This window comes from Callorhinus ursinus, unplaced genomic scaffold, assembly GCF_003265705.2.
Source record: "Callorhinus ursinus isolate GAN/ISIS: 27379988/994484 unplaced genomic scaffold, GSC_fseal_2.0 scaffold39, whole genome shotgun sequence".
In the NCBI taxonomy this organism is placed as follows: Eukaryota; Metazoa; Chordata; class Mammalia; order Carnivora; family Otariidae; genus Callorhinus; species Callorhinus ursinus.
Window position 1 is genome coordinate 14,560,794 of NW_027397101.1, and position 14,408 is coordinate 14,575,201.

Here is a 14,408-nt window from a genome sequence, read left to right on the forward strand (position 1 = left end):
TATATGACTTTGATGTAAGAAATTGAAGAACACACAAATGAATGTAAAGCTAGCCCATGTTCATGGATGAGAAAAGATAATGTTTAAATATATGTACTACCCAAACCAAGTATAGATTCAGGGCAATCCCATCAAAATTCCAGAAGTATTTTTCATAATAATAAAAATATCCTTAAATTTGTATGGAATCACAAAAAGCCCACATAGCCAAAGCAATCCTGAGAAAGAACAATGCAGGAGGTATCACACTCCTCAGTTCAAAATATACTACAAAGCTATAGTAATAAAAACAGTGTGGCACTGTAATAAAAATAGAAACACAGACCAATGGAGTAGAATCAAGAGCCCAGAAACAAACTCATACATATACAACTGACTGAGGTTTTCAAGGGAGCTATGAATACTAAATGGGAAAAATATAGCCTCTTCAATAAATGGTGTTAGGAAAACTGGCTAAATATAAAATTGGAACTCTATCTTAGACCACTCACAAAACCTGACTTGAAATGGATTAAAGACTTAAAAAATAAGACCAGAAACAATAAAACACCTAGAAGAAATCATAGCAAAAATGATCTGTAAAATTGGTATTGGCACAAATTTTTGGACATGATACTAAAAGCACAAGCAACAAAAACAAACAAAAATTATGAAGTGGGACTACATCAAACTAAAAAACTTGTGTACAGCAAAAGAAATAAAATGAAAAGCCAACCTATGGAATGGGTGAAAGTATTTGTAAATCATTTATCTGATAAGGAGGTAATATCCAAAATATATAAAGGACTCACACAATTCAATAGTAAACAAATAAACATTTAAAAATAGGCAGAGGAAATAAATAGATATTTCCTTAGGAAGACATATGGGGGTGGGGAGGCACCTGGGTGGCTCAGTCATTAAGCGTCTGCCTTCAGCTCAGGTCATGATTCCAAGGTCCTGGGATCAAGCCCCACATCTGGCTCCCTGCTCGGTGGGGAGCCTACTTCTCTTCTCCCTCTGCCTGCCACTCCCCCTACTTGTGCTAACTCTGTCTGCATCAAATAAATAAATAAAATCTTAAAAAAAAAGAAGACCTACAGAGGCACCTGGGTGGCTCAGTCAATTAGGTGTCTCCATGATCAGTGGGGAGCCTGCTTCTCCTTGTCCCTTTGCCCCTCCCCCATTCATGCTCTCTCTCTCTCTCTCTCTCTCAAATAAATAAATAAAATCTTAAAAAAAAGACATGCAAATGGCCAACAGCTACATAAAAACATGCTCGAGATACCTAATCATCTGGGAAATGCAAAGCAAAACCACAATATCACCTCACACCTGTTAGAATGGCTATCATAAAAAAAAAAAAACCAGAGATAACAAGTGTTAGGAGGATGTGGAGAAAAAGGAACCCTGTGCACTGATGGTGGGAATGTATATTGGGTACAACAACTATGGAAAACACTATGGAGACTTTTAAAAAAATTAAAAAAGGAATTACCATATGACCCAGCTATCCCACTTCTGCATATATAGTCAAAGGGAATGAAAATAGGATCTCAAAGAGTTATCTGCACTCCCATGTTTACTGTAATATTATTGATAATAGCTGAGTTATGGACACAATCTTAAGTATCTGTCAATGATGAATGAATAAAAAAGATGTGGTGTATATACATAACAGAATATTATTCAGCCATGACAAAGGAGACCCTATTTGCAACAACATGGGTGGATCTTGAGAGCATTAAGCTAAATGAAATCAGTCTGACAGAGAAAGACAAACACAATATAACTTACACTGTGATATACGAATCTAAAGAAAAGGAACCTGTAGAAACAGAACTTAAAGTGGTGGTTAGGTGGGGGTGGAGGTAAGGAGATATATCAAAGTGTACAAACTTCCAGTTGCAAGACAAATAAGTTCTAGAGTTATACAGCATGGTGATTTTAATTAATAATACTGTATTATAATCTCGAAAGTTGCAAAAATGTAAATCGTACGTACTCTACAAAATAGAAATGTAATTATATGAGATAATAAAGATGTTAAGTAAACCTAGCACAATAATCATTTTGTGATATGTGTACAAATCAATTTATTGTATACCTTAAACTTACACAATATTATATGTCAATTATATCTCAATAAAGCTGAAAAATATTAAAAAATAATCACAAATCCTCTGTTATCCTTATATGATACCTCATCTAGCCTCTAAAACTATTTGAGTACTCCTTTTTCCCCCCATTGGAAGCTCATGCAAACTTCTATACCATTTATAACACTTAAATGAACCTAAAACCCCCTCCTCCATTGTATGAGTTTTCCTGTTTAAGTCATTTTTCTGTACTTAAATCTTTTTTTTAAGATTTTATTTATTTATTTGACAGAGAGAGAGACAGCGAGAGAGGGAACACAAGCAGTGGGAGTGGGAGAGGGAGAGGCAGGCTTCCTGCCGAGCAGGGAGCCCGATGCGGGGCTCGATCCCAGGACCCTGGGATCATGACCTGAGCCAAAGGCAGACGCTTAACGACTGAGCCACCCAGGTGCCCCTCTATACTTAAATCTTAACACCAATAACTTCCCTAGTATATGTTCAGAAAATGTTGGTAATGCATAAGGAAGAGACAATGCTAATGGACACGTTGAAAGGATAAAAGAAGGGAAGTGAATAGTGCCAAAATGTGTGGATTAAGTATGGAGGCTGGAAGGAAAAGGGAATTGAGATCTAGAAACTAACTTTATTATTGCAGCTTAGGTTGAGTCATGTACATCTGTTAGAAACTTTCATCTTCAGGGTAATGTCAAAATTGTATTGCCATTATTAAGTTCTAAAAATCTACTGTATATGTATTAATTGGTATGTGAAAAATGGAATATTAAAGTAGTCTAAAGAATAGCACCAAGTGATTCTTTCATAGACTTATGAATGGAATCAGCCAGCGTACAACAAAAGAGACTAAACATCTCTTTATAAGTATTGATCAGTCTACAGAAAAACCACCACAAATAAGAGGTATTTGATTGGTTATGGTACATTTCTTATTCTTACTAGATCATGTTGTGTAGGATTTACATTTTTCCCTTTGTCGCTCTTACCCAGTGAGTAACTGTCTACCCAAGTTGACTAATTCTTCGAGTATAGACTGCTCACAGGAAATGGCTTTTGTTAAAATACTGTTGAATCCAAAGATCATTAAAATGCATCTCTTGCAGGTTGGACTTCAAGGAAACCTAACACCAGCACACAGCAGCTGTTTTGTGATGAAGACAAAATACTTAGTATTAGAAATGCAATCTTGAGAATGTAAACATAATTGAGTTTGCAGGAAAACTAATACAGCAGACAAATAGGCCTAAGAAGGGCTTGCAATAAGAGATGGAATAGCTATGAAATCTGGCTATGATCAGAAATGATGGAGATTGAAAAATCCTGAAGACAGTATGTATTACTATGGCTAAAGGTCAGAGAACGAAGTTCTCAGCACCATATCAAGAGGGTCTGATATTTTTTGTGTTGATAATGTCATTTTTTTTGTTTTTATATGAGCAGCTCACTTGAATTAGCACAGTATATTGAGAAAAATATAGTTTAATACTTCACTAAGTTTTAGTTGGTATGTACATATAAAAATTCCTGTAAGTAGGAGCTCTTTATTCCAGTGTGATTAAAGTTTGAAACTTGAAATCCAAATTTTGAAATAGTATTTTAGCAATGGAATTCAGTGACTCTTCATCCATACACATCATACTTTGTGACACTTTGCACAAGAAACGGAAATTCTTTAAGCCTCTGTGTGTATTTGTGAAACCTATGTAATAATTCTAACACTGCATTGCTTCCAGCAGATTAAGTAGTGTCTAGTACAGAAACTAACACATATGCATAATTAAATAAGAGCTGCAGTACATACTCTAATTTGGTTGATCAGAAAACATGTCCTGACCAACTTTTTCTTTACCTGACTTTAAAAGGTAGCCCAAGAATTGTAAATGCTGTTCCTTCAGCATTACTACAGCTGGGAATAAACATTTGTTGCCATTCTGGAGAATAATATATACAAGAATTTAGGGGGGTGGACAACGGCAAAGTTTCTAATATGAAGGATCGGAAGTAGTTTATATCACTCCTCTCCCCCCCCAACACACACTAATCTACATTTTACCTACGTTGAATTATAACCTTATGTCTCTGAGTTATAGCAGAATTCTGATAAAACAGAAAGAATAATTCAATCACAGAGATACCAATCTATTCAGCCTCAACCACTGCATTTCAGATTGCAGTGCTGAATCTTTATTGCAAGGGGTGCTATAGCCACCCTAAGCTCCACTCAGACCACCATTATCATGACCCATTATCAGGGTTGTGCTGCCGCTGCTCTAATCCCCACTTACCAGATTCTAGGTCACAGCTCTGAGAAGTCATTGTCAGGGGCACTGTTGCTACCTTGAGCCCCAGCCCCTATCCCAGTTCAAGACTCTGAGCTGATATTAAGGAGAAAGTTACCTGCTGTGCTAAACTCTTGCTGGGGGTGCTGTCATTACCCTCAGTTCTACCCCCATAGCAGGCTGAGGCTCTGATCCATCATTGTTGGAAATGCAACCTACAGCCCTAAGTCCCTGGTCCCAGACTGTGTATCTGACCCATTATTGCTGTGTACACTTAAATGTCAACTACACTCACATGCTGAAAGTAAAAGGATGGAAAAAGATATTCTGGACAAATGGAAACCAAAAGAAAACAGGATAGCTCTATTGATATCAGACAAATTAGACTAAATAAAAATTGTAAAAAGAGAAAGTCATTATGTAATGATAAAGGGATCAATTCATGAAGAGGATATAACAATTATAAAATATACAAACTGATATTGGAACACATATATATTAATTATTAACAGACATTAAGAGAGAAATAAACAACAACACAATAATAGTAAGGGACATCAATATCCCACTTTCAACAATGGATAGATTATCCGGACAGAAAAATCAATAAGGAAATAATGGATTTGAATGACACTTTAGACCAAATGGACCTAGCAGATATATAGAGATTACTCCATCCAACAGCAGCAGAATGCACATTCTTCACAAAAACACATGAAACATTTTCTAGGATAGATCATGTTAAGCCACAAAACAAATCTTAATAAATTTAGGATTAAAATCATACCAAGTCTTGGGCGCCTGGGTGGCTCAATTGGTTAAGCAACTGCCTTCTGCTCAGGTCATGATCCTGGAGTCCCGGGATCGAGTCCCGCATCAGGCTTCCCGCTCAGCGGGGAGTCTGCTTCTCCCTCTGACCCTCTTCCCTCTGTGCTTTCTATCTCTCATTCTCTCTCTGAAATAAATAAATAAATAAAATTTTTAAAAAAAATCATACCAAGTCTCTTCTGACCATAATGACATGACACTAGAAATCAATTTCTTGTTTTTAAAGATCTATTTATTTATTTTAGAAAGGGAAAGAGAGCACATGTGAGTGGGGGGAGGGACAGATGGAGAGGGAGAGAATCTCAAACAGATTCCCTGCTGAGTATGAAGCCCCATGCAGGGCTCGATCTTAAGATCCTGAGATCATGAACGGGGTCAAAATCAAGGATCGGATGCTTAACTGACTGAGCCACTCAGGTGCCCCTAGAAATCAATTTCATGAAGAAAACAAACAAACAAAAACTACAATAATATGTGGAGTTTAAACAATATGAACCTGAACAATCAATAATTCAAAGAAGAAATTCAAGAAATATCTTAGAACAAACAAAAATGGAAACACAACATATCAAAACTTAGGGGCTGTTGCAAAAGCAATTATTAGAGAGAAGTCTATGCTGATAAACACCTACATTAAGAAATAAGAAAGATCTGAAGCAAACTCAACATACACTTTAAGAAAATTCTAAGCCCAAGGTTAACAGAAGGAGGGAAATAACAAAGATCACAGTAGAAATAAGTGAAAGAGGTGGCTCAGTCGTTTAGCATCTGCCTTTGGCTCAGATCATGATCCCAGGGTCCTGGGATCAAGTCCCACATCAGGCTCCCTCCTCGGCGGGAAGCCTGCTCTCGCTCTCCCACTCCCCCTGCTTGTGTTCCTGCTCTCGCTATCTCTCTCTCTGTCAAATAAATAAATAAAATCTTTTTTTTAAAAAAAGAAATAAGTGAAAGAGAGATCAGAAAATCAATAGAAAAGATCAATGACACTAAGAGCTAGCTCTTTGAAAAGATAAACAGAATTGACAAACCTTTGGCCAGATTAAGAAAAGAAGAGCAAAGATCCAAATAAGATCAGAAATGAAAGAGCAAAGATTACATTTGATACCATTAAAATACAAAGAATCATGAGAGATAACTATGAACAATTATATGTCATCAAACTGGGTAATCTAGAATAAATAGATAAATTTCTAGAAACATAAAACCTATCAAGACTGAATCATGAAGAAATAGTCTAAATTAATAAATAAGGGGATTGGATCAATAATCAAAAACTTCACAACACAGAAAAGCACAGGAACAGATGGTTTCACTGGTGAATTCTATAAACTTTTAAAGAAGAATTAACACTTACATATAATATCCAGTGCTCAAATTAACACCAATTCTCAAACTTTTCCAAGAAAATTGAAGGGGAGAGTGTACTCTCAAACTCATCTTAGAAGGCCATTATTACGCTGATATAAAAGCCAGACAAAGATAATGTAATACAATGAAGTTACAGAACAAAATCCTTAATGAATATAGATGCAAAAATTCTCAACATACCAAACTGAATTCAATCACACACTAAAAGGATCATTTAATATGATCAAGTAGGAATTATCCCTGGTGTGCAAGAATAATTAATCAAATTAATGCATGTGATATACTTCATTAATAGAATAAAATATAAAATTCATATGACCATCTAAGTAGTTGCATAATGCAATATCTTTCATGATAAAACACTCAACAAAATGCACACAGAAGAAATGCTCTTCAGTATAATAAAGGCCATATACAACAAGCTCATAGTTAACACCATACTTAATGATGATAAGCTAAAATCCTTTCCTATAAGATAAAGAACAAGATAAGTCTGCCCAATCTCACCATTTCTTCAGTTAGGAAGAAAAAGAAATAAAAGGCACCTATACTGGAAAAAAAGAAATAAAATTATCCCTGTTTGCAGATGACATGTTTTTTTTTTTATGACCTGATCTTATATACAGAAAACTTTAAAGACTCCTCTAAAAACTATTAGAATGAGGAGGGAGGAGGAGCAAGATGGCAGACACTTAAATTTCGTCTTGTCCCAGGAATTCAGCTAGAAAGGGACCAAACTATTTTGAACACCTACGAACTCAACAGATCGAAGAAAAGAATAGTAGCAACTCTCTGACAGAACAGTGACCACTTTCTGGAAGGTAGGACGTGCGGAGAAGTGAACCCGAGCCAATATTCGGGAAGATAAACCACAGGGGGAGGGAGCCTCCATCAGCCACAATGGGCAAATGATAGAGCAGCAGAGCACAAAATCGGAACTTTTAGAAGTTGGCTCCACTGAGGGACGTCACTCCAGTGGCTAATTGAGGGGTGGAACCCTCGTGAGACAGCATGGTCCCAGGACCCTTGGGGTCACAGAAAGACTGGGGGTGCCTGAGTGTGGCAGAGCTCCCAGGTATCTGAGTGGGGAAGCTGGCTGAAGAGATGGAGTCAAGGAGTGGGCTCTCGGCTCGGGGTTGCCACAAACCGTGATCTGCGGCACAGTCGGGCCACTGCTTTTCCAGCAGGGACCCAACAAGCAGCAGATCCAGGAAGACCCCTTCCTCCCCCTGGGGGAGTGGCGCAGGAGTGCACCACAGGAATCTGGTGGGTTTGGAGACTCCAAACAGGGTCATGTGCCAGAGATAGAAATGTTTGGTCACAGGCCGGGTGAGCATGGAGTGCAGCCAGAGACCAGAGAGATGGGAGTGATTGCTTTTCTCTGGGGGTGCACTGAAGAATGAGGCCCTGAGTTCTCAGCTCCTCCGAGGCAGAGATTGGGAGGCTGCCATTTTCACTATAGTCCTCCAAAATTCTACGGAAAGCTTGCAGGGAACAAAAGCTCTGAGAGCAAACCGGAGTAGATTACTTAGCCCAGACCAGCAAGGGCAGGGCAATTCTGCCTCCAGCAAAGAAATTTGAGAACAACTGCAACAGACCCCCCCCCCCGCCAGAAGATCAGCAAGAACAGCTAGCCAAGACCAGGTTTACTGATCAATGAGAACTGCAGAACTCCAGCACTAAGGGAATACTGCACATAGAATTCATGGCTTTTTTACCATGATTCTTTAGTCTTTCAAAGTTATTTTTTTTTAATTTTCTTTTTTTTCTTTTTCTATTTTTTGAATATTTTCTTTTTCCCTTTTTCAACCAACATCTTATCAATTACTTTTTTAAAAATTATTTTTATTTTTCATTTTTAGAGTCATATTCTATCACTTCATTGTAGTTAACCTTATTTTTGGTATATATATAAGTTGTTCTCTCTTTTAAAATTTTGGGATACAGTTTCTTCTAACAGACCAAAATGTACCCTAACTCTCTAGTGTATGGCTTTGTTCTACTCTTTTGTCTGATCATATTCTCTCCCCCCTTTTTTAAAATTTCTCATTCTTTCTTTTTCAACCAACTTCTCATTTATTAATTTCTTTTAGAAAATCTTTTATAATTTTTATCTTTACAGTCATATTCTATCCCCTCATTGTATTTACCCTTATTTTTGTAGATATATGTTTTTCTTTCTTTAAAATTTTAGGAGGCACTTTCTTCTAACAGACCAAAAGACGCCCAAAATCTAGAGTATGGCACTAATCTATGCACCAGCCTGATCATATTTGATCATATTCTTGTGTTTTTCTTTTTATTGTGTTTTTCTTTTTCTTTATTGTTCTTTTTTTCATTCTTTCCCTCTCTTTTCCCCCAGTTTCAGGTCTTTTCTAATTTGTTTAGTGTGTATTTTTCAGGGGTCGTTCTTAACCTGTTACTTTTGTTCTCTCATTCATCTGTTCTCCTCTGGACAAAATTACAAGATGGAAAAACTCGCCTCAGAAAAAAGAAGAGGCAGTACCGACTGCCAGGGACCTAATAAATACGGACATTAGTAAGATGTTGGAACTAGAGTTCAGAATTACGATTATAAAGATAATAGCTGGGCTTGAAAAAGCATGGAAGATACTAGAGAAACCTTTTCTGGAGAAAAAAAAAGAACTGAAATCTAATCAAGTAAAAATCAAAAAGACTATTAACGAGGTGCAATCAATAACGGAGGCTCTAACTGCTAGGATAAATGAGGCAGAAGAGAGAATTAGTGACATAGAGGACCAAATGATGGAGAATAAAGGACCTGAGAAAAAGAGAAATAAACAACTACTGGATCACGAGGGCAGAATTCGAGAGATAAGTGATACCATAAGATGAAACAATACTAGAATAATGGGGATCACAGCAGAAGAAGAAAGAGATAGAGGGGCAGAAGGTGAATTGGAGCAAATTATAGTAGAGAACTTCCCTAATTTGGGGAAGGAAACAGGCATCAAAATCCAGGAGGCACAGAGAACCTCTCTCAAAATCAATAAAAATAGGTCAGCACCCCAACATCTAATAGTAAAACTTACAAGTCAGAGACAGAGAAAATCCTGAAAGCAGCTCAGGACAAGAGGTAGGTAACCTTCAATGGTAGAAATATTAGATTGGCAACAAACCTACCCACAGAGACCTGGCAGGCCAGAAAGAATCTGGCATGATATATTTAGAGCACTAAACGAGAAATTATGAAGCCAAGAATACTATATCCAGCTACACTATCATTAAAAATAGAAGGAGAGATAAAAACCTTCCAGGACAAACAAAAACTAAAGGAAATTGCAAACACAAAACCAACCCTACAAAAATATTGAAAGGGGTACTCTAAGCAAAGAGAGAGCCTAAAATTAACACAGATCAGAAAGGAACAGAGACAATATACAGTAACAGTCACCTTACAATGGAACAAAATTCATATCTTTCAATAGTTACCCTGAATGTAAATGGGCTAAATGCCCCAATAAAAAGACATAGGGTATCAGACTGGATAAAAAAAAAAAAAAAACAAGACCCATCGATATGATGTCTGCAAGAGATGCATTTTAGACCCCAAATCACCCCAGATAGAAAGTAGGGAGTGGAAAACCATTTACCATGCTAATAGACACCAAAGTGCTGGGGTCACAAAACTTATATCACACATTAGATTTTAAACCAAAGACTGTAATAAGAGATGCGTAAGGCACTATATCCTACTTAAAGGGTCTATCCAACAATAAGATCTAACAATTGTAAATATCTATACCCCTAACATAAGAGCAGCCAATTATATAAGGCAATTAATAAAAAAAACAAAGAAACACATTGAATACAATACAATAAGAGTGGGGGACTTTAAAAACCCCCTGACTGAAATGGACAGATCATCTAAGCAAAAGATCAACAAGGAAATAAAGACTTTAAATGATACACTGGACCAAATGGAGTTCACAGACATATTCAGAACATTCCATCCCAAAGCAACGGAATACACATTCTTCTCTAGTGCCCATGAAACTTCACCAGAATTAATGACATCCTAGGTCATAAATCAGGTCTCAAACAATACCAAAAGATTGGGATTATTCCCTGCATATTTTCAGACCACAGTGCTTTGAAACTAGAACTCAATCACAAGAAGAAAGTCGGAAAGAACTCAAATACATGGAGGCTAAAGAGCATCCTACTAAAGAATGAATGGGTCAACCAGGAAATTAAAGAAGAATTAAAAAAATTCATGGAAACCAATGAAAATGAAAACAAAACTGTTCAAAATCTTTGGGATGCAGCAAAGGCAGTCCTGAGAGGAAAGTATATAGCAATACAAGCCTTTCTCAAGAAACAAGAAAGGTCTCAAATACACAACCTAACCCTACACCTAAAGGAGCTGGAGAAAGAACAGCAAATAAAGCCTAAAGCCAGCAGGAGAAGAGAAATAATAAAGATCAGAGCAGAAACCAATGAACTAGAAACCAAAACGACAGTAGAACAGATCAACGAAACTAGGAGCTGATTCTTTGAAAGATTTAACAAGATTGATAAACCCCTGGCCAGACTGATCAAAAAGAAAAGAGAAATGACCCAAATCAACAAAATCATGAATGAAAGAGGAGAGATCACAACCAACACCAAAGAAATACAAACAATTATAAGAACATATTATGAGCAGCTCTATGCCAGCAAATTAGATAACCTGGAAGAAATGGGTGCATTCCTAGAGATGTATCAACTACCAAAACTGAACCAGGAAGAAACAGAAAACCTGAACAGACCTATAACCACTAAGGAAATTGAAGCAGTCATCAAAAATCTCCCAAGAAACAAAAGCCCAGGGCCAGATGGCTTCCCAGGGGAATTCTATCAGACATTTCAAGAAGAATTAATACCTATTCTCCTGAAACTGTTCCAAAAAATAGAAATGGAAGGAAAACTTCCAAACTCATTTTATGAGGCCAGCATTACCTTGATCCCAAAACCAGACAAAGACCCCATCAAAAAGGAGAATTACAGACCAATAACCTTGACGACATGCATGCAAAAATTCTCACCAAAATACTAGCCAATAGGATCCAAGAGTACATTAAAGGATTATTCACCATGACCAAGTGGGATTTATCTCTGGGCTGCAAGGTTGGTTCAACATCCACAAATCAATCAAGGTGATACAATACATTAACAAAAGAAAGAACAAGAATCATATGATCCTCTCAATAGATGCAGAAAAAGCATTTGACAAAGTACAGCATCCGATCTTGATCAAAACTCTTCACAGTGTGGGGATGGAGGGTACATACCTCAAGATCATAAAAGCCAAAACCATCTACGAAAAACCTACAGCAAATATCATTCTCAATGGGGAAAAGCTGAGAGCTTTTCCCCTAAGGTCAGGAACGTGGCAGGGATGTCCAATATCACCACTGCTATTCAACATAGTATTAGAAGTCCTAGCCACAGCAATCAGACAACAAAAGAAATCAAAGGCATCCAAATCGGCAAAGAAGAGGTCAAACTCTCACTCTTTGCAGATGATATGATACTGTACGTGGAAAACCCAAAAGACTCCACCCCAAAACTGCTAGAACTCATACAGGAATTCAGTAAAGTAACAGGATATAAAATCAATGCACAGAAATCAGTGGCATTCCTACACACCAACAAGACAGAAGAGAGACAAATCAAGGACTTGATCCCATTTACAATTGCACCCAAAACCATAAGATACATAGGAATAAATTTAAGCAAAGAGGCAAAGGATCTGTACTCAGAAAACTATAAAATACTCATGAAAGTAATTGAAGAAGACACAAAGAAATGGAAAAATGTTCCATGCTTATGGATTGGAAGAATCAACATTGTGAAGATGTCAATGCTACCTAGAGCAATCTACACATTCAATGCAATCCCCATCAAAATTCCATCCACTTTTTTCAAAGAAATGGAACAAATAATCCGAAAATTTGTCTGGAACTAGAAGAGACCCCGAATAGCCAGAGGAATCTTGAAAAAGAAAAGCAGAGCTGGCGGCATCACAATTCCGGACTTCCAGGTCTATTACAAAGCTGTCATCATCAAGACAGTATGGTACTGGCACAAAAACAGATACATAGATCAATGGAACAGAATAGAGAGCCCAGAAATGGACCCTCAACGCTATGGTCAACTCATCTTTGACAAAGCAGGAAAGAATGTCCAATGGAATAAAGACAATCTCCTCCACAAATGGTGTTGGGAAAATTGGACAGCCACATGCAGAAGAATGAAACTGGACCATTTCCTTACACCACACACAAAAATAGACTCCAAATGGTTGAAAGACCTAAATGTGAGACAGGAGTCCATCCAAATCCTAAAGAAGAACAGAGGTAGCAACCTCTTCGATCTCAGCCACAGCAACTTCTTCCTAGAAACATAGCCAAAGGCAAGGGAATCAAGTGCAAAATGAACTATTGGGATTTCATCAAGATAAAAAGTTTTTGCACAGCAAAAGAAACAGTCCACAAAACCAAAAGACAACCGACAGAATGGGAGAAAATATTTGCAAATGACATATCAGATAAAGGGCTAGTATCCAAAATCTATAAAGAACTTATCAAACTCAACACCCAAAGAACAAATAATCCAATCAAGAAGTGGGCAGAAGACATGAACAGACATTTTTCCAAAGAAGACATCCAAATGGCCAACAGACACATGAAAAAGTGCTCAACATCACTCGATATCAGGGAAATCCAAATCCAAACCTCAATGAGATACCACCTCACACCAGTCAGAATGGCTAGAATTAACAAGTCAGGAAATGACAGATGTTGACGGGGTTGCAGAGAAAGGGGAACCCTCCTACACTGTTGGTTGGAATGCAAGCTGGTGCAAGCACTCTGGAAAACAGTATGGAGGTTCCTCAAACAGTTGAAAATAGAGCTACCATATGACCCAGCAATTGCACTACTGGGTATTTACCACAAAGATACAAATATAGGGATCTGAAGGGGTACGTGCACCCCAATGTTTATAACAGCAATGTCCACAATAGCCAAACTGTGGAAAGAGCCAAGATGTCCATTGACAGATGAATGGATAAAGAAGAAGTGGTATATATACACAATGGAATATTATGCAGCCATAAAAAGGACTGAGATCTTGCCATTTGCAATGACATGGATGGAACTGAATGGTGTTATGCTGAGTGAAATAAGTCAATCAGAGAAAGACATGTATCATATGACCTCGCTGATATGAGGAATTTTTAACCTCAGGAAACAAACTGAGTGTTGCTGGATTGGTGGGGGCTGGGAGGGGTAGGGTGGCTGGGTGATAATCATTGGGGAGGGTATGTGCTATGGTCAGCACTGTGAATTGTGCAAGACTGTTGAATCACAGATCTGTACTTCTGAAACAAATAATGCAATATATGTTAAGAGAAAAAAAGAAGAAGATAACAGGAGGGGAAGAATGAAGGGGAGTAAGTCGGAGGGGGAGACAAACCATGAGAGACAATGGACTCTGAAAAACAAACTGGGGTTTCTAGATGGTAGGGGGTTGGGGGTATCGGTTGGCCTGGTGATGGGTATTTAAGAGGGCACGTTCTGCGTGGAGCACTCGGTGTTATGCATAAACAAGGAATCATGGAACACTACATCAATAACTAATGATATAATGTATGGCAATTGGATAACAATAAAAAAATTAAAAAAAAAGAGAGAGAATGTGTTCAGGCAGGAGATTTGAACCAAGCCATATACTAGATTTAGGGTGTATTTTGGTCTCTTAGAAGAAACTGTATCCCAAAATTTTAGAGAAAAACTTATATATACACAGAAAATAAGGTTAAATACAATGAAGG